This window comes from Callorhinus ursinus, unplaced genomic scaffold (assembly GCF_003265705.2).
Source record: "Callorhinus ursinus isolate GAN/ISIS: 27379988/994484 unplaced genomic scaffold, GSC_fseal_2.0 scaffold1, whole genome shotgun sequence".
NCBI classification, from domain to species: Eukaryota; Metazoa; Chordata; class Mammalia; order Carnivora; family Otariidae; genus Callorhinus; species Callorhinus ursinus.
The window spans coordinates 58,867,643-58,888,759 of NW_027397063.1; the positions used below are offsets into that span (position 1 = coordinate 58,867,643).

The 21,117-nt window shown below is 39.4% G+C and overlaps 1 protein-coding gene across 3 annotated transcripts in view; it reads left to right on the forward strand.

The window, feature by feature from the left end:
* The first annotated feature begins 20,771 nt into the window (after window positions 1–20,771).
* SEC22A (SEC22 homolog A, vesicle trafficking protein) overlaps window positions 20,772–21,117 on the forward strand; it is a 70,623-nt gene continuing 70,277 nt past the window's right edge. For 2 of the 3 annotated variants that reach the window (XM_025875318.2, XM_025875349.2), the window contains exon 1: window positions 20,772–20,863. The gene's annotated coding sequence lies outside the window, so the exon portion shown is untranslated. The other variant, XM_025875325.2, reaches the window with a different exon arrangement.

Sequence of the window (21,117 nt, forward strand, 5' to 3'; positions counted from 1 at the left end):
TGTATGGACCTTGGTTCATGAAGTACAGAAGAAATTTACTGGAGTTGTATCTCTATGATGAAGTTATAAACATAAATTTATAAACATAAGTTTGAAATAAAATTTCAAGTAATTTCAATAAAATTTCAGTAACAGATCCCCTGAACTATATGTTCGAATTCATATAACTACATACTATTTATAGCTATATGTTTAATATATGACAGATCTGACCATGTTTCTCACAATAATAATTAACTTAAAGAAAATAAAACTAGAATGTCACACCTATGAAGGATGTTGAATTTAAGTACTAATAAAATGAAATGCAAATTAAAACAAGGAGCTTTTTTTTTTCACTTAAATTAATGAAGTATTTTTTTAAATGATGGTACCCAAAACATCATCATCAATCATTACCAACAGCATTTTGAAGTGAATCAAACCTTTTGGAAAGTAATCTGGCAATATATATTGAGAGACACACAAAATTATAACTTTCAATTTAGTAATTCTAGTTCTAGGAATGTATCCCAAGGAAATAATCCCAAACATGGAAACAGCTATAAGCAAAGAAAATATTCATCGGTGCATTACTCATAATAGTGAAAAAAAAAAGGGAGATTTTCCTGGAAAGATGCCAAATATTTAATAAAAGAATAGTTATGTAAACTATAGTACATTCATTTGGTATATTCTGCAGCTGGTAAAAATGCTAGTTACGAAAACTAGGGAGAAACATGGAAAGAATCTAATGGCATGCTAAATTTAACAGCAGAATGTAAATTTATATATGCTGTATGATTGCAATTCTTCAAAAATATGCTAAAAAAAAAGTACCAGAAGTAAGTACATGAAGATAATGGTGGGTCTGCTAGGGTGATCAGTGTGGGCACCTTTATTCCTTTTCTCTACTTTCTGCATTTTTGTGATGTGATTATATTATTTAAAAAATGAATGTGCTACTAAATTTTTGGACTAAGGGTTTGCTAGTGTGGGATTTTTTTTTTTTTGTAATGTTTTTCCAGCATCTTCAATTCTACTATTTCTCTGAAGGCTTGATAAAACTACATAGTATAAGCTGAAAGTAAAATTTGGGTGGAAAATTTTAGGTAAATTACAGGTGAAAGGCCCATGATGAAATATGTGAAAAAATGTTTTATCTAATATGATTCCTATTTTTAAACAATATATTTTATTAAAAATAAGCATTGACCAGGTGCCTGGGTGGCTCAGTTGGTTAAGTGACTGCCTTCGGCTCAGGTCATGATCCCAGGGTCCTGGGATCGAGTCCCCCGTTGGGCTCCCGGCTCAGTGGGGAGCCTGCTTCTCCCTCTGACCTTCTCCCCTCTCATGCTGTTTCTCTCTCTCTCTCTCTCTCTCAAATAAATAAATAAAATCTTTAAAAAAAAAATAAGCTTTGACCAAGACACCTGGGTGGCTCAGTTGGTTGAGCGTCAGGCTCTTGGTTTCGGCTCAGGTCATGCTCTCAGGGTCATGAGATCGGCCCTGCATCAGGCCCCACGTTGAGCTCCGTGTCCGCTTGTCCTTCCCCCTCTGTTCCTTCCCTTGCTCATGCCTTGCTCTCTCTCACTCTCTCGCATAAATAAAATAATTAAATCTTAAAAAAAAAAAAGTGAAAAGACAACCTGCAGAGTGGGAGAAAATATTTGCAAATCAGATATCTTGTAAGGGATTTGTAACCAAAATATGCAAAGAATTCATAACTCAACAATAAAAAGACAAGTGAGCCAATTTTTCAAATAGACAAAAGATTTAAATAGACATTTCTCCAAAGATACACAAATGGCTAAGAAGCACATGAAAGATGCTCAACGTTACTAGTCATTAAGGAAATGCAAATGGAAAGCACAGTGAGATACAACTTCACACCCACTAGGATGGCTATAATCAAAAAGACAGACAGCCAATGTTGGTGAGGATGCAGAGCAAGGGAAACTCTCGTTCACTGTGGTGGGAACATGACATGGTACCCTGCTTTGGAAAATAGTTTGGAAGTTCCTCAAAAAATTAAACATAGGGTTATCATGTGAACCAATAATTCCACTCCTAGGAGAAAGGAAAATGTATGCCCACACAGAAACCTATACATGAACTTTTAAAACAGCCATATATAATAGCTAAAAACTGCAAAGAGCCCAAATGTCCATCAACAGGTGAATCGATAAAGAAAATGTGGTATATACATACCATGGAATAGTATTCAATGGAATGAAGTTCTGATAAGTGCTACAACATGGATCAACTCTGAAAGCTTCATGCTAAGTGATAGAAGCCAGTCATCACAAAAGATCACATTTTGTACGATTCTATGTGTCTGAAGGGTCCAGAGTAGGCAAATCTATAGGGGCAGAAAGTACATTAACCATTGCCCAGAGCTGGGAGGTTAGAGTGTAGGGGAGTGGATATGGAGCTTCTTTTTGGTAATGAAAATAATCTAAAATTAGATGGTAGTGATGATGGCACACTTCTTTGCAGGGACTAAGAATTGAATTGAATCCATGCACTTTAAATGAGCCACTTATCTAGTATGTGAATTATATTTCAACAAGGCGGTTAAAAATAATGTCACCTCTATTTTGACCCAAGGGTGTGAAAAAAAAAAAGGTTAAAGGAAATACAGCAATAAATTAATAATAGTTATCTCTTGATGTAACTTCTAGAATGACAAGTGATTTTCATTTTTTCCCCTATGTTTGATGTTAACCGGTGTTCATCTCAATAATTACTGTTATGTATTATCAGAGGGCTGGTGAGGCAAAGCTGCTAAATGCTTCAGCTAGGGCCTGGGTCACAGTCCTTGCTCCAGGCTGCTGTTACCTAGTTGTGTGACGTTGGACGAGTCACCCGACCTCTCTATACCTTAGTTTCTTCTTCTGCACAAAAGATATCATGAGTATTTCTCCATCCTGGGTTGTTTTAAACAATAACATGGAAAGTTTGTGTTAGTGCAGAGCATGGTGCATGGCCGAGGGCAGACTCAGCAAGTGCAGGTTAGTGATAGGAGTCACAGTAGGATAACAGAAGGGGTCTTGATGTTAATGGTGTAATGATAAGAGACCTGCACTGCCAAAAAAAGTTAAGAACACCATTCTCAGTTGCCAGGCCCTCTCCCTGCAGGTTGGTCAGTTGTAGTGAGTGAGGAGGGCAAGGAGGGCACCTGCCCAGCTCCCAGGGCTTTTGTTGAAAATGTTGAGAGAAGCCTTCTTTTCGGTTTCTGGGCATTTTGAATTCCTAATACTGGTTATTTTTTTCTCTGAGCTTTGTGGAGCCCAGAAGGAAGCCAGGCAGAGGCAGAATTTTTTTTTTTTTTTAGCTTTGCTGTTTTGCACAATTAATATGTTCCCTTTCTTTCTTCTTTTTGAAACTCACATCCAAATAAATGGTTGAATTTGAGTTTCTTTTACAACCGAATGAATTCACCATGGGTTCAAAAACTACCCTTTGAGAGATATAAAATAATAGAGCTTAACGGGATGGAAGATATATTTATCATCATCAGATCTGTCTTGTCAGCATAAATTCTACAATTTTACTGAGCTTTTGCAGAACTCGGGAGAAATAGGATTGGATTTTTGCTCTTTTTATTACTTAGATTTGCTGTTGAGGTCAGTGTAAAAAGTCAGGATTAGTTGTTTCTGTGAGTAAGTGGCCGCATACCGTCTATTGTCACATGCATCAAAAGTTAGCGATTTTTTTATTGCGTCAATAATTTTCCTGACACCAGTCGTCTGGTAGAGGTGGCACAATGCGTTCCTCTTCCTGTTTGCTCTTCTTGGGCCCTTGGGATGACTGGGTTTCTAGCCTCCCTTGCAGGTCTGGGCGTCTATGGCTTTTGTCCGTGAAATGTAGGGGAGTGAAGTAAGCCGTCTTCAGTTTGGCTCTTAAAAATTCCTATGTGATGCTCAGGCTCTCTCTTCCCCACTTGCCACGTGTTCGAGATGAAGGAACCAAGATTCCTGAGTCCCTCTTTGGAGAGGAGCAGACTCTGACATGAGTGAAAAATAAAAACCTTTATTATTTAAGCCTACCCTGACTGTCTTGCCTAGAACTGCGTTTTAACACAGAACCCCCCCACATTCTCCCATCACAGGGCTGGTGTCACATCATATTAGCTGGGAGTCATTTGGGTATATATATGGTTCTGTTTTTAGGAGCATAAGTGGGATCAGATGTTCAGGAAGCCTGTATCTTTTCACGTTACACATGGCATCACTTGGCTATTTGCCTTTACATTCTTTCACTTCCACATGAAAGAGGGCTTGTGCTTACCCATGCCAGGGACGCACCATCCTTCACCAGAGCTCTCTCTTCTCTCTATGGGCTTCTCTCTGCAACCTGCACTCATCAGTCCCTCACTTGGAGCCAAGTGCAACAATTCAAAAGAGTTGAGTGCATGAAAAAGGGCGTACTCTATGAAATGCCTTCCTCTGAACATGGGATGATAGATAGTCTTTTGCCCCTCTTGGAAAAAAAAAATTGTTTGGGAACCAAATTACTAATTCCTTAGAGAGAATATCATACTGTCTCTCATGCTAAGAATCCAGAAGTTCTTAGCATTTTACAAGCCATCACATTTATATTACAATTTTTCCCCCTTTAATTCATAAGCATCTTAAAGTCAAGGGACCAGGTTGGGTTTTTTTTGTTTGTTTGGTTTGGTTTTTTTGTTTTTAATCTTACGTGCTGAGAGGTGAGTTAATCTTACTCTTGATTCATAGCAAATTATCATTATCTTCCATATAAGTCCCCTTTCTAGTTTTATATAATTTTATTTTATTTTTACCCATTCACCCTGATAGTCATCCACCAATGTATCTAATATATGTTGTTAAATATGTATGTATCCTTATACAATATGGGTTGGGGTGTGTGTGTGTGTGTGTATAGAATCTTTGTTTCTTCTCCATGGATATTAAATGACATTGTTACAGAATCCGATGCAAAAGTCTGGTTGGTTTCTAGAATGTAAGTAAGTAAGCCACTTCCTCCACAGACTTTCAGGTAACAAGTTGATGATTAGATTATACAACTTTATTACATTTATATGGTTTTCAATGCCCTTTGAAATGTGATTAGTTCTTCTAAGGATCATGGACCCTTATACACATAGCTTATTAATAATTAAATCCTATTAATACTCCAGACTGAACCAGAGTTAATTTATTTCAAGTTCTGGGTCTCAGTAGAGGAGGCTTTAGCTCACTACTTTCAAAAATAATATCCCTGCCTCATTCCATCTTCCCCTAAATTCATTTGAATGGTAAAATACAGGTGACAGAAGGGGGGAGTTGTGCGTACAGTATTATTAAAATGTGGTATTTTATTAATTTGGAAAAAACCGTTCAAATTCCAGAAAAGTAGAGAGAATAATAAACCATATGCCTCTGAATTTCTTCTTTAAAATTAATTTATTTCATATACATAAAAAGGCACTAAAAGAATATAAAGAGAATCACTGTGTCCATTCCTTAGCTCAGATCTTTCAAACAGAAGTTGAAGACACCTTCCTGATCCATTTCCCATCTATCCTTCCAGCCCTAAAATCACCATTATCTTGAATTTTGTCTGTCATTCCCATGTAAGTCTTTATACTTTTACTCTTCCTATATGCATCCAAAACAATATTATTTTGCAGATTTGAAACTTGGTATAAATGATATCATACTCTTAGTAGCCTTTTGTAACTTACTTTTTTTAAAGATTATATTTATTTGAGAGAGAGAGAGAGAGATAGAGGGAGATAGAGCACAAGCAGGGGAGAGAGGGAGAAGCAGGCCTCCCGCGGAGCAGGGAGCCCTGATGCGGGGCTCGATCCCAGGACCCCGGGATCATGACCTGAGCCGAAGGCAGACGCTTAACTGACTGAGCCACCCAGGCACCCCAGTAACTTACTTTCTTATTTAACTTTTTTTGGAGTTTTTTTTCTTGTTAATATGTGTGGTTCTGATTCATTTAAATTCCATTGCCCCCTGTTTTATTGCATGACTGAAGTTTATTTTCGCTATGACAAGCAATGCTGACATGAACATTCTTGAGCATGTCCTCTTCTGTACATGAGCGAATTTTTCAGAGTGGATGCTTGGAAGTGAGGAGATTATGGCTTCTGGTGCTCGTCCCTGGCAAGCCTGCCTGGCCCCCCTTGCTCATCCTGCTTCTGGTGCGGCTCTCTCCTCTGGGTCTTGCAGCCACCTGGGCAAATTTTCTGATGGGGGCAGCCACGTGTCAGTGGCTGAGTGTGTGGAAGGTGGTGCACCCTCTGGTCCTCCTTGGCTTCCACAGTTGATGTGACTGTCCCCTCTCTAATTCTGGCACCCAGGCTCTCCCTGTACCCTTGGGAGAGCAGTTAGCAGCCCTCTGCAGGAACCCCTCCACCTGCTGGCCAACCATCAGCTTGACACCCATCTCTATTTCCCCTGCCTCAAAGCCCTCCTCGCCACTGGGCTTATTTTATTTTTCACTTATCCTTTTTTCACCCCTGTCCCCAGCTTTCTCATCTTTGCCACCAGGATCCTCTCTCCTGCCAGATCCACCTCCCGCCAACGTTCTCCTTCTGTCGCCAGTGCCCCAATCACCCTCTTTCTTTCTTTTTGTTCACCCTCACCGCTGGGCACCTCTCTACTCCCACATCACTTAATTCCATTAAGCCACATACTTTTTTAACTGAAGTATAGTTGACATGCAATGTTACATTAGTTTCAGGTATATGACATAGTGATTGGACAACTGGGTATGTTAGGCTCTGCTCACTGCAGTGTAGCTCCCTTCTGTCACCATATAATGCTATTATAATACCACTGACTATTCCTTAGGCTGTGCTTTTTAATCCTGTGACTTGTTCATTCCAGAACTGGAAACCTGTATCTCCCTCTCCCCTGCACCCATTTTCCCCAGCCCCTTCCCCCTTCCCCTCTGGCAACCATCATTTGTTCTCTGTATTTATGGGTCTGTTTCTGCTTTTTGTTTTGGGTTTTTTTCCCTAGATTCTGCACATAGGTGAAATGATGTAGTATTTTATTTGTCTTTCTCTGTGTGACTTATTTCACTTAGCATACTGCTCTCCAGTTCCACCCATGTTGTTGCAAATAGCAAGATCTCATTCTTTTTTATAGCTGAATAATATTCCAGTGTGTGTGTGTGTGTGTGTGTGTGTGTGTGTGTGTGTGTAGCACATCTTTATCCATTCATCTACTAATGGATGCTTAGGCTGTTTCCATGTCTTGGCTATTATAAATAATGCTGCAGTAAACATAGGGGTGCATATATCTTTTCAAATTAATGTTTTCATTTTTGTTGGGAAAATACTCAGTAGTCAAATTCCTCCATCATATGGATCATATTTTTAATTTTTTGAGGAACCTTTATACTGTTTTCCAGAGTGACTGTACAAATTTACATTCCCACCAACAGTGCACTTGCAGTTATCAATGACATTTGTGTGTGGATAGAGTTTATGGAGATTTGTGATTGCGCCGAAGAATGTAGGTCCAGAATCAGTACTTATTATTGCTAGTGTTAAAGTATGGCAAGTTAATATCCTGGTGAATTTACATATTCCCACTATTTGAAACACTGAGCTAAGCTGGAATCTGAAGACAAGGTCAGGAAAGTCACTCTCTAAAATGGAATCTAGTGGGATTTAATAATATACAAGGGAGGGGAGTTTTTATACCATATTCTGTTTTGTGGTTTTGTGTGCTTTCTAGGAATCCAAGATGTTAGAAGTAATGGCCCTAACTTATCCAGACTAAAAAGAGAATCTAATATTAACTATCTTATCGTTGCCTGTATTAGTCAGGGGTGTCCAGAGATGCAGAACCAATAGGATGTGTGTGTGTGTGTGTGTGTGTAGGTGTGTGTGTGTGTCTGTGTGTGTCTGTGTCTGTCTGTCTTTGCTCTGTTTAGACCTTGTGCTATCTGCATGAGTCTCACATTATGCAGGACAAGCTGCTTATCTCAAAGTCCACAGATTTATTTATTTAAAGATTTTATTGATTTGTTTGAGAGAGAGAGCAAGCAAACGAGCATGAGTGGGGGGCGCAGAGGGAGAGGGAGAAGTAGACTCCCCACTGAGCAGGGAGCCTGACGCAGGGCTTGATCTGGGATCATGACCTGAGCCAAAGGCAGACGCTTAACCAACTGAGTCACTCAGGTGCCACAAGTCCACAGATTTAAATGAAATCTCATCCAAAAAATATCATCTCAAAAACATCCAGAATAATGTTTGGCCAACCACCAAACACTGTGGCCCAGCCAAGTTGACACATAATATTAACCATTATATTGCCCAAGGAGGATGGGATTGTAATGGGTGGCTGCTAGTGTTTTAGTCTTTAGAAGACAGGGTACCCACAAGGAAGAGTGGCCTGACTTTGATTCCCACTGTATTTCTTCTTAGTTTTGTGACCTTGAGCAATTTAGTTAACCTCTTGGAGCTTCAGATTCTTTCTATAACTAAATAATAAGGTTGTGAGAATTAAATGATAAAATTCTGTGTCACATCCAAGGATCCCTTTTTAGGTGCTGAAAGATTGCTTGACCCAACACTCTGGGCTCTGGCATTCTGATCACAAAGCCACATTCTAATTACTAATTCCATTTTCCATGTATATGGACATAAAAATTCTTGTTGGAAAGGATTATCCCATCGTTCATGAAGACAATGGCATTCCTTCTTTTAAAAACAGAATTATGTCGGGGTACCTGGGTGGCTCAGTCAGTAAGTGACTGACTCTTGATTTCAGCTCAGGTCATGATCTCAGAGTCCCCACCTTGGGCTCCACGCTCAGTAGGTATTATGCTTGAGGATTCTCATCTCTCACTCTGCCCTTCCCCGTACGTGTGCACTCTCTCTCTCTAAGATAAATAAATAAATCTCTAATAAAAAATAGAATTGTGTCTTCCATGCATGCAGTGTGTGTGTGTGTGTGTGTGTAGTCATTTTCTTCATTAAAAAGTTTTGACACACAGTGTTACATTAGTTTCAGGTGTACAACATAGCTATTCCACAAGTTCATGTTTTGCTCTGCTGGACACAAGTGTAGCTACCATCTGTCACTATATAATACTATTACAATACCATTGACTGTTCCCTATGTTGTACCACAATGTTGTTCTCATTCATAAATCAATGTCGAGTCAGAAACTGTTGGTAAGAAATCCACTCTAAGAAACTCATAAAAAGAGTTTTTTGGTTTTGTTTTTTTTTAAATCAAGACTGAGGGGAACCTCACAGAGATTTAATTATAGGAAATCACCTATCCTCATTGGAAACCATAAAATGAGTTATCTGCCTCCATCTCTAGACTGGGAATTCACAGTCTTGTTCATTTCTCTTGGGCTGTCCTTGCTATGTTCTAATATTTTCTCCCCTGTAATTTGGGCCATGTGTGGCCCTTCAGAGTATTGCTGGCCTGCCCTCTACGTGGCATTGCAGCTCCATGCACATGGCATCTGACCAACTCACTCTGTTTCTTAGATCAGATTCAGAGAGTCTGACTGGTTGCTGGCCAGCTCCTTTGGTCAGTTGGTTCCATCGGCTGTGGCTAAGTGGGACTGGATCCTGTTATTGATAGACTAATCCTCCCAGGAATGTAAGTCAGAAACTTAGGCTAGAAAGGGAAGTTGGATATGCCGGGCAAAGTAACCTACAATTTAGTTTCTAATATGGCTGCCTCGCTGGGTCCACTGATGCACCTCAAAAAGCTGGGCCTGCCTTCTGCCCCTGCAGCCCCAGCCCCCAGTTTGCCTTTCACTCACAGCTGGCTTCCAGATTCGCACAGTCTGGTTTCTTCCCGAGTGAGAGAAGCCAAAGCTCCTACAGGCCTTTCTGTCCCTGGCTGCCATTTGTCCGGCCAGGGGAGAACTCCGACCACACCATTATGTGGCTCTCAATAGACCGCTATGATCTTTGGCATGGACTGGACATCTCCTCTTGTCTTGTCTTGCTCTTGTGTCCCTGTCTCCAGTCTTGGTGGCCTCCCTGCTTTTCCTCTCCTCCCCCCTCCACAGACCTGTAGATTTTGTCCTTATTCATATTCTCCTAGTGTCCGGCTAGATCTTCTCGGTCATGATGCTCATGGCCCAGTACTTCACTCCAGTATGAACCGACTCACAATGTTGGCTTCCTGAACTTGCACAGTTGAGAGGAGAACCCAGACACGGCTGGATCCCTGTGACATGCGGAGTGTCCTGAGAGGGCAAGCGTAAAACAGCCAGGCGGCCAGCACCCTACAGAACCACCAGCTGCAAGTGGCAGCAAAGCTTCACAGTGAAAAGAACCAGCATGTGAGTCACCAGGCCTGGATGGGAATACTGGCTCTCATATTCACTAACTGTGGGAACATGGCCAAGTGTTCTGAGGCTTAGTCCTATAACATAATAATAATTGTAATAGTTAAGGCACAGAGTTGCTAGAAAAACTAAACGAGATGAGTGCAAAGTAATTAGCACATAATAAACAAATGGTAATAGTTATTTTAAATCGTTTTTATCAGTGTTAATAGCAACATTTCCTAGTCCCCAGGAAATGGTTAAAAAGGAGGTATTGTTATGCCACACAGTCAACTCCTCATTTCTGATACAGGCTTTTCTCTTCACTCCATCTATCCTACAAGGTCATTGCTATATGGGGGCGGTGAAGAAATGACGGATATATTTATGGCAGTTAAGGAAACTGTATTTTGGATCTGGAGAACTTCCCCCACCTAAAACCCTCTCCTGTAATAAGAGTTTAAAGTCCTTTCCTTGCAGCTTACCTAATTTTATTTTCTTAAACCACAGCAGCAATGTCACATTGAGGTTTCTCTGTGCGAGCACCACCATACTAAAACATATATCTTACGGAATTTTGGTTGGAGGGAAAATTATTTCTAAGTCATTTTTCCTATAGCCAAGAAGTATACAGTAATTAAAACATTATTTGTAAACAGGAACAAGAAATAATTTATAGCTTATGTGTGATCATTTCATTCTTTCATGAACTCACATATTTATGTGTTGAATAAAACCTATGAATACTAACTGGCTCTTTATTCCAGTAAATGAGACTGGTGGGGACTGAATTGGAGAAGGAAAGTGTGGGGCACATAATTGAAAAATAAGATGGAATGATGGATTTGGGATGCATGTCTGCCACCGAATCACTTTGTGACTCTAAATAAGTACAACACTTTTGGGCTCTGGTTCTCCACCTGGAAGATTATGATAATATAACTATCTGGAAAGTAGAGCATGAGAGTCTATTTTTTAAAAGGGAGAACATCAAAAAGATTTTTGGACTTTTGGATCCAAATGGACAAACATTAAAAACAAACATTAAAAACATTTCTACTAATGTGGTCTACTAATCTTTCCATTTTCCAAAAATGGAAAACATTTTATCTTTGGTTAACAGAGTTTGTGATATTTGAAGAAACTACTTTACATCTAGGGTTTCGTCAAATTAATAATTACTCATACATTGTTTTGGCAAAGAGACAGATGAATGGGCCGTTTATAAAAGGTGAAACACATTTGTCCACATATAAAACAAATTGCCATCCTCACTAATCATATCAACATTGCGAGCTTAACAATGAGGTGACCTTTTTTCCCCCACTATTCAAATTGGAAACAAATCAAACAGTCTCATGTTACAAATCCAGCTTTGGTTGAGGGTGTGGGGAAATGCACACATTGGTGATGGTATAAGACAGTAGAGGATTTTTGAGAGCAATTTGGTAATAGCTCTAAAAATTTTAAACCTGCATGCCCTTGGACCAGGAAATTCTATTTCAAAGGATCTGTCCTACTTAAATACACACACTGTACAAAGATGTAAAGATAAGGGTGTTTGTGACAGCAATATTTGTAATGGCATGAAAAGGGAACCTGATCATCCATTAATAGAAAATGATTCAATAATTTACCGCACATCCATATTACCATCTTCCACTGTGAAAAGAAATGAAGCAAATCCACAGATACTGACAGATGGGGTACGAAGAAGGATTGTCCATGAAATATTGTCATAAAGACAAGTTGCAGAACAATATGTAGAATATGATCTCATTTTTAAAAAAAGTTCATGTGGAAGATACCCACTAAAATAGTAAGAGGAAGATTATTTTAAAAAGGTGAAGTGATGACTTTTCCTTTTTTACTTTATATATGTCTGGAAAATAAACATTTTATGTGTTTTTTTTTTTTGTAGTTGGCGAGTAGCTCTAAAGATATAATAGATTCAAGCTAAACATTTTTGTTTTTTTGGAAAGAATCTATCACAGGTTATGTGTACTTACTGCATCACATCAGGGGACTGAGCCGTAACATCTTAGAGTCACTTGGGGATGTTCAGATTGCCCCCTGGAGTAGAGTGGTAGCAACCTTTCGTTTTCATTGTACAGGTGGGTTTTCCCCTTTGCAACTGAACAGTAATCTGTGTGGTGTACGTTGGCATCAGAAGAACGTCCTCTGTCCATCCATCATTCACCTACTGACTTTACCATCAAGTTAATTTCTGCCTAAATTAGTATTTTCGTTTGAGTTGAAAATGATTTTATAATTCCATCATCCCTTCTGTTATATCTACTTTCATTATTCTATTAAGTAGAGCTATCTTTCATCGACTGGGACTACTTGCTTACTCTGACATACAGCTCCTACTAGAAAAGTAGGATTTAATTACCATTTAAATGTTTGTTGGCCACTGATAGTTCTTTGTGAATTATCTTTTAAGTGCCCTTGCCTGTTTGCAGTGGGCATGTTCCTAATTCTCTTACTGATATGTCAACATTCTTTGTCATATGTGGTGTATATGTCACTCAGTTTGTTGTCTGACTTCTCATTTATTTATTTTCATGTACACTTTATATTTTAATGTGGTCTACTAATCTTTCTCTTTGTGGTTTCCTCATTACTTTTGTGCATAGAAATGCTTCTTTATCCCAAAACCAAATCCATCTTTTTTTTCTTATAGCTATTTTATTGTTGAACTTTTTTATAATTAGAGAACAAGTTTATTTTATTTTTAAAAGATTTTTTTTTACTTATTTGACAGAGAGATAGAGCCAGAGAGCACAAGCAGGGTTGGAGGGAATGGCAGAGGGAGAAGGAGACGCAGGCACCCCACTGAGCAGGGAGCCCGATGTGGGGCTCCATCCCAGGACCCTGGGATCATGACCTGAGCCGAAGGCAGACGCTTAACCGACTGAGCCACGCTTAACCCCTGAGCCAAAATAGAATACATCTATTTTAAAAACATTAAGGTTTCTTTCTCTTTTCTTTCTTTTTTTTTTTTTTTAAGAATATGTGTATTTACTATTCCTCTATCTAAAATCCTTCCCTGCTTTCCTATTGCCTGCATGATAAAAGTCAAACTTGGTAGTTTGGCATATTAGCTCTTTGGAGTCTGACCTTTCTTTTCGCTTCATTTCCATCCATGCTTTAGCACTAGGAGACCACTTGCAGTTCCCTGAATCGTTAATGCTGTTCCACACGTCCATGTCTTTATAAATATAGATTCCCTTCTCCATGCCCCACCACAGTTTGCCTGATAAACTTCTTCTTCCTTAAGTCTCCTCAAACATCACCTCCTTTTGTACAATTTTTTTTTTTCTCTCCAGCTCAGTTCGTCATCCCTTTGTGATCTTCCCAGAGCCTTTGGGTAGATTTTTATTGACTTTTAGCTTATCGCATTAGCATTGTCGTTACCATTGTCTGCCAGGCTTCTTCACTGTAAAGTTCCTGGTGTTTCCTTTGTTTAAGAGGCAATCTGGGAAGATGTTGTGAGAATAGATAAATATCCTGTTCCTCATTAAATTTTTGACTACTGATATTGGCATTGGCATCTATTAATGGTTTTTTAATTCCATCCTTCCTTTTGTATTTCTACTTGGCATTCTACTATAAGGAAAAGCTTTTCCACCTTACTTTTTAATTTATTTACTTACTTATTATTTAAATTTATGTGTATGGACTATGGATTATTTGTTTAACTCATTACTTTTATTCCAGTGTAAGTAAAAGTATAAATGTATAAAACATTACAATCACTGATTTGATGTTCATATTGTCCCAGACTGAATCCATGGGCATTCCTTCAAGCTGGCTCCTATGTCCTGTCACTCTCTGGTACTTCTTTGCTTTCTGACACAAGATGGTCCTCATATTATTCTTTCTGTGTCCCAGGCCTGAGATCAACTTTCCCCCCAAAATCTCTGGTTCCTTTCAGTGGAAATGGCATTATGTTTGTTATTTTTAGGTAACTTCCTTATTTTCAAGTAACTCCCTTATTTTTAGATAACTCCTTTATTTTTAACTACCTTCCCTGTCAGGAGAAACTGACTTCCATTTTCCTCGATGTAGTTGCTCATTTGCTTAAGCCAGAAAATACAGAAAGCAGTTTCAGAATTGCTAATTAGACTTCAATATTTATACGCTATTTGTCACTTTTGAGGTAAATTTACATAAAATGAAATGTAAAAATCTCACGTGTACCATTTAATGAGTTCTGAAAAATGCATACACCTGTGCAACCCAAACCCCTATCAAGATACAGAACATTATCCCCGACCCCAGAAAATTCCCTCATGCCCCTTTCTAGTCAACTCAACCACTAGAGGCAACCGTTTTATGATTTTTCTTTTCACCACAGATTAGTTGTATTTCTTTAGAACTTCATTTAAATGGGAAAATACAGAATGTACTTTTTTTTTAAGATTTTATTTATCTGACACAGAGAGAGAGAGAGAGAGATAGCTAGAGAGGGAACACAAGTAGGGGGAGTGGGAGAGGGAGAAGCAGGCTTCCCACTGAGCAAGGAACCCGATGCGGGGCTCGATCCCAGGATCCTGGGATCATGACCTGAGCCGAAGGCAGACGCTTATTGACTGAGCCACCCAGGCGCCCCCAGAATGTACTTTTTAGTGTCTGGTTTCTTTTGCTTTACATAATGGGGTTTTTTTTTTTGTAATTATTTTTATGGCCCAACATATGGTCTGTCTTGGTGAGTATTGCATGTGCTCTAGGAAAGAATGTGTATTCTGCTGTTGTTTGATGGAATGTTCTATAAATGTCAGTTGTGTCAAGTTGGTTGCTAGTTCATGTCTTCTATTACCTTACGGACTTTTGTCTACTTGTTCTATCACTTCCTAAGAGAAGTTGAAAACTCCAACTATAATTGTGAATTTGTCTATTTCTCCTTTCAGTTCTATCTATTTTTGCTTTGTGTAGTTTGAGACTCTGTTATTAGATACATTTCTGTTAAGATGTATGCCTGTTTTGATGAAATAGCTCTTTTGTCATTATGAAATATCTCTCTTTAGCCTTGATAATATTCCTTGTTCTGAAGTTCACTTTGATATTAATACAACTACTTCACCTTTTATTTTTTGGATTAGTGATTGGGTTTTTCTTTTTTCATCTTTTCACTTTTAACTGATCTATGTCATTATATTTAAAGTTAATTTCTTATAGATAGCATGTAGTTGGGTCTTGGGTAATTCTTCAAATCCAGTAAGACAATTTGTCTTTTAAAGCAGAATTTAGACCATTTTCATTTAATGTAATTATCAATATGTGTTTTGTGTAAATCATTCATACAGGCTATTTGGTTTTTATTTTTTCCTACCTGTTCTTTTTTCCTTTTTTCTTAGCAAGAAAAAAGGATTGAGTATTTTATAGCATTCTGATGTTAATTCTTCTATTGGCTAATTAGATTTTAAATACCTCTTTTATTCCTTTTAGTCATTTGTCTTACAATACATATCTTTAACTTATCACATTCTACCTTCAAATTATACCACTTCAAGTATGGCATAAGAATCTTGTAACAGTTTATCTCTAGTTATAAGTTTATCACCCTTTCTTTATATTGTTAATGTGTATTTTCTTCATTTGTTTTAAACTTCATAAAACATTGTTACTGTTTTTGATGTAAATGGTTATATTTTAGAGAAAATTGTAAAAGAAAAAATCTTTATATTAACTTTCTTATTCGCCATTTCTGACAGTTTTTGTTTCTTTTGTGTGAATTCATATTTCCATCTAGAATAATTTTTGTTTAGTCTGAAGAACTTTCCTTAGCATTTATTATAATTCAGATATGCTAGTAACAAATTTTCTCATCTTTTGTTTGTCTGAAAATGCCTTTATTTCACCTTCATTTTTTGCAAGAGTTTTTGCTGGATATAAAGTTCTAGATTGACAGAGCTTTTTCTTTTAGGACTTTAAAGATTGTATTCTATTATATTCTGGCTTACATTCTTTCTGATGTTAAGTCAGTAGTAATTCTTTTCTTTGTTCCCTGTATACTATGTGGCTTTTTCTCTGACCATTTCTAATATTTTTAGCAGTTTGAATGTAGTGTGCCTCAGTAAGGACTTCTTTGTGTTTATCGTTTTGGGGGTTGGTTTTCTTTCTTGGACCTATGTTTTTATGTTTTTTATTAAACTTAGAAAACTTTTGGCTATTATTTCTTCATATTTTTTTAAATCTCCTCTCCTGTCTTTCTGGATCTCTTGGTTACACATATGTTAGATAACTATTGTCATACCGGTTACCAAGTCTCTGTTCATTTTATTTTTAACTTTACTGCTCCCTGTACTTTGGTGTAGTTTGTTCTTTTTTTTTAAGATTTTATTTATATGAGAGAGAGAGAGTGAGCGTGCAGGAGCAGGGGGAGGGGCAGAGGGAGAAGGGCAAGCAGACTCCCCACTGAGTGGGGAGCCCTAAGCAGGGCTTGATACCAGGACCCTGAGGTCATGACCTAAGCTGAAGTCAGATGCTTAACCAACTGAGCCAGCCAGGTGCCCCATAGTTCATTTTTTCATACTGTTTCCTCATACACAGATCTTTTCTTCTGCAATGTCTAAGGTGTATTTAAACCCATCCAGTGAAATTTTCATTTGGGATATTATATTTTACTACTCTAGAAGTTTTATCTGATTCTTTTTACAGTTTCTTTAATTACGTTTATGTTTGTCTTTAAATTCTTGACCACATTTATTATAGCTGCCTTAAAGTTCCTATCTGCTGGGGCACCTGGATGGCTCAGTTGATTGAATGTCTGACTCTTGATTTCTGCTCAGGTTGTAATCTCAGGGTCATGGATTGAGCCCCATGCCAAGCCCTGCATGGAGCTCCATGTGGGGTTCCACACTAGGTGGGGAATCAGCTTGGGGCTCTCTCTCTCTCTCCCTGTCTCTCTGCCCCTCCCTGCCACATGCTCTCACTCTCTCTCTCTGTAAAATAAATAAATAAATAAATCTTAAAAAAAAATAAAGTTCCTATCTGTTAATATCATCATCTTCACCATTTCTGGGCCTGCTTCTATTGACTGATTTTTCTCCTGTTCATGGTTCACGTTTTCCTACTTCTTCACATACTCAGTAACTTTTTTTTTTTTATTGGATAATGGACATGGTGGGTATTACTGGTTTGGCACCTGGATTTCGTCTTTATTTAAAGATTGTTAAGTTTCATTCAAGCAAACAGTTAATTACTTGCAGATAAGCTTTATTGGAGAGAATAGGCTTTACTCTTGGGTTAGTTTAGCTTTCTTTCTTTCTTTCTTTCTTTCTTTTTTTAAAGATTTTATTTATTTGACAGAGAGAGACACAACAAGAGAGGGAACACAAGCAGGGAGAGTGGGAGAGGGAGAAGCAGGCTTCCCGCAGAGCAGGGAGTCCAATGCGGGGCTCGATCCCAGGACCCTGGGATCATGACCTGAGCCAAAGGCAGATGCTTAATGACTGAGCCACCCGGGCGCCCCTAGCCTTATTTCTAAAGTGTGGCCTTTATGAGGTCTCCCTACCAAATGCCCCAGGTGTTTAATAAGGTGTCATCATTCCAATTGGTCAGAACTTGAATGTTTCCAAACTTTATTCAAGCTGTAGTAGTTGTTCAGCTTACAGTTCCCTCAGTAGTTGTTCTTTAACTAGGCTCATGAAATCTATCCTTAAACCTACACCAAAGATTCATGGAGACCCTTATGCATATTTCTGGGGCTCTTTCTCTGGTATTCTTCCCTACAAATTTCATTTGCTTCAATGTCTCCTAATTCCAATTTTTCTCTCCTCAGTTAGGAGGAGTAATATAATCTGTTTGGCTTTTTTCTAGCCTGTGCTTAGGTAAATACCTCTAGAAAGAAATCTGGGGAAACCTTTGGGCTCATCTTATTTGTTTTCCTTTTTTTTCCAGTATGCCTATTGTCCAATGTTTGAAAACACTTCTTTCGTAGATTTGGTCCAGTTTTCTATTGTTTGTTATAGGAAGGTTAGTCTGGTACCAGTAACTTATTCATGGCTGGATCACCCATAACATTTTTAAAATGTAAACTTTCTACTGAATAATAAAATACATACTGGAAAATTGCATAAATCTTAAGTGTACAGCTTGATGAATTGTCATTAATTGAACACACTGGTGTAATCAACACCCAGATCAAGAACAGTTGTTAGAACTCCAGGAGCCCCCTAGTGGCCCTTTTTAAACATTAATACTGCTTAAGGATAAGGAATATCCCAACTTCTATTACCATATATTATTTTTGTCTATTTTTAATATTATAAAAGTAAAATCATATAATATACGATTTTTGTGTCTGGCTTATTTCACTCAATTTTATGACTGTGAAATTCATCCATGTTTTGTGTGTACTGGTAAATTGTTCATTCTCTTTCCTGTATACCATTTTACTATGTGACTATTCTAAACTTATCCATCCTCTTAACATTCTTATATATGTATTTTGGTGAACACATGGATACATTTCTATTGCATATATACCTAGGAGTAGAATTGCTGGGTTAACCCACTTCAATAACCACCACATTTATGTAATTAGTCCAGACATTTCTTCTGAACTCCAGACTTACACATTCAAATCTGTTTGACCCCTCCGTTTGTAAGCATCTCAAACTCATATCCAAAACCATTTTCTCCTCTTTTTACATTCCCTGAATCAGTAAATGGCTTCTTAATCCATCTAGTTACTTAAGGAGTCATTCTTTTTTTTTTTAACAAATTAGATAGATGTTTATTTCCTGTTTTATTAAATGACTCATAATGTACCTTCTGCTTTTTGTCCTTCTTGATATTATCACTCACAAATAATATAAGGGTGTCAACATTGTTAATGTAAATCCAAATTGGCTGCTGCTAGTTACTTCTGTCTTCTAAAGGGATGATTTCTACCAGTGAGGAGTATGTCTCTGTACTGCTCATTTCCACCTTTACGTGGTGAATGAGACGCTCTACCTCATTCACTTTGTAGGTCTCCAGTCCTAGCTCCTTGGCTAATCTTAAAATACGATTCTGAATTGGCCCAACATAAGATTTTCCAAGGTCCACCTATTTAACCTTTTGGTTCCTGATGGTGTTAAGTCCTGCCTCCCACCCGGTCCCGGGCTTCCAGAACAACCACATTCAGGCCAGAGGCATGCAGAAGCTTGGCCGCTGCCATGCCTGAGATGCCGCGCCCCACCACGACCACGTCGCATTTGCGGCTCACGGCACTCGCCCCGCTCTGGGCCTCCCGGGTGCCCGCTGCTCGGCAGTCTGGGTCTCGGCCCCCGCCCGCCGCGCTGCTGCCCCCGCCTTAAGGAGTCATTCTTAATGCTCCTCTTTTCTTTCTCTTCCCAGAAAACCAATCCATTATTAAGTCCCTTGGACTCCACCTCTCATTTATACATGTCCTGAAATTATCCAACTCTCACTGTCTCTGCTGCCATTACCCTAGTTGAAGCCACCATCCTCTCTGGCCTTGACTAATATAACTGCCTCCAACCTGGCCTTTCAGCAACCCTTCCTACCCTCTTCTAAACTATTTCCCACAAATAGCCTGAGTGAGCTTTTAAATATGTAAATCAGATCCTATTTAACATTCTCTATTAGCTGCCCATTAACCTTAGGATACACTCCAAAATACAATCTAAAATCTATTATGTGGCAAATAAGAACCTGCATGGTCTGGCTTCTATCTCATCTCTGCCCAAGCTCGCTCCCTACATTTCAACCACACTGACTTCCTTTCAGTTCCTAGAACACACCAAGTTCTTTCACGCCCCCAACAACCTAACACTTAATGTTCTCTTGGCTTGAAACGTTCTTTTAGGCTTTTTCATATGCCTGGAACTTAAAAGGCACTTCTTCAAAGACATCTTCCCTGATAGTCCAGAATTAATCCATCATCATACCTACTAATTTTCCTTCATAGTACTGATGACAATTTATAATTATGTAATGATTTATGCTTTAACGTTTCTTGCTCCTATTGCACTTTAGATTCCATCCAGTGGTTATGTTTGTTCCTGTAACCCAATGCCTAACACCGTGCTTTGCACGTGGTACACAGTCATAGTGCTTATTTAGCAATGCACGACCCATGCAAAGGTTGGAAGGAGCTGCAGGGTCTGCATCTGCCATTCCTCTGCCAAGGTTAGGTGCTTCCTCTTGTGTGGTGATAGATGGGGCAAGTCCTTTTCTTGCTCACTCAGAGCGGGCTTTTCCCCCCCTGCTGCTTGGGTAAGTGTTTGCTGTAGGGCCGTGTGAGAGACAAACTTCTCCAGACACAAGCGGTAGGCAGGAGAGATTAGCTTTATTTGTGAGAGACAGCATCAGCTGTCAGCGTCACCAGAGGACTTTGCAACCTCTTGGCGCAGGTGCGTGAAAAGCTGCCAATCTTTCCAGGATGGGGGCGGGTCAGTGTGTCCTTCCCACAGAACCTGATTGGCCCGGGTGAGCCGAAGAAACGGGGGCGGAGCTTGATCCCGTCGGGCGCCAGCCACGTTGAACGCGGGGCTGCCCCGCAGAAAGGCCACTCCCTGGCCCCACAATGCATCGCGGGTCGCGTCACTCGGAGCGGCGGGTCCCGGCTCGGCAGGTATGACCTGACCTCTCGGAGTTCTCGTTCCTCCCCTCTTAGGGTCGCTGGAACCCCTCGCAGGCGTTCCCCTCGCTCTCCTTGCTAGCCGCCACGGCCCTCACCTTCGGGACTACAGACCTCCCCCTGGACAGGAACCCAGCGCGTGCCGTGGGGGCGGGAGCCCGGTGGTTGGAGCCGCGGAGCTCTGGAGAGGTGGGATTGCGGGGGCTTCGTCCCCTTCGACTTGAAGGAGGCTGTGGGTCCGCGCGAGC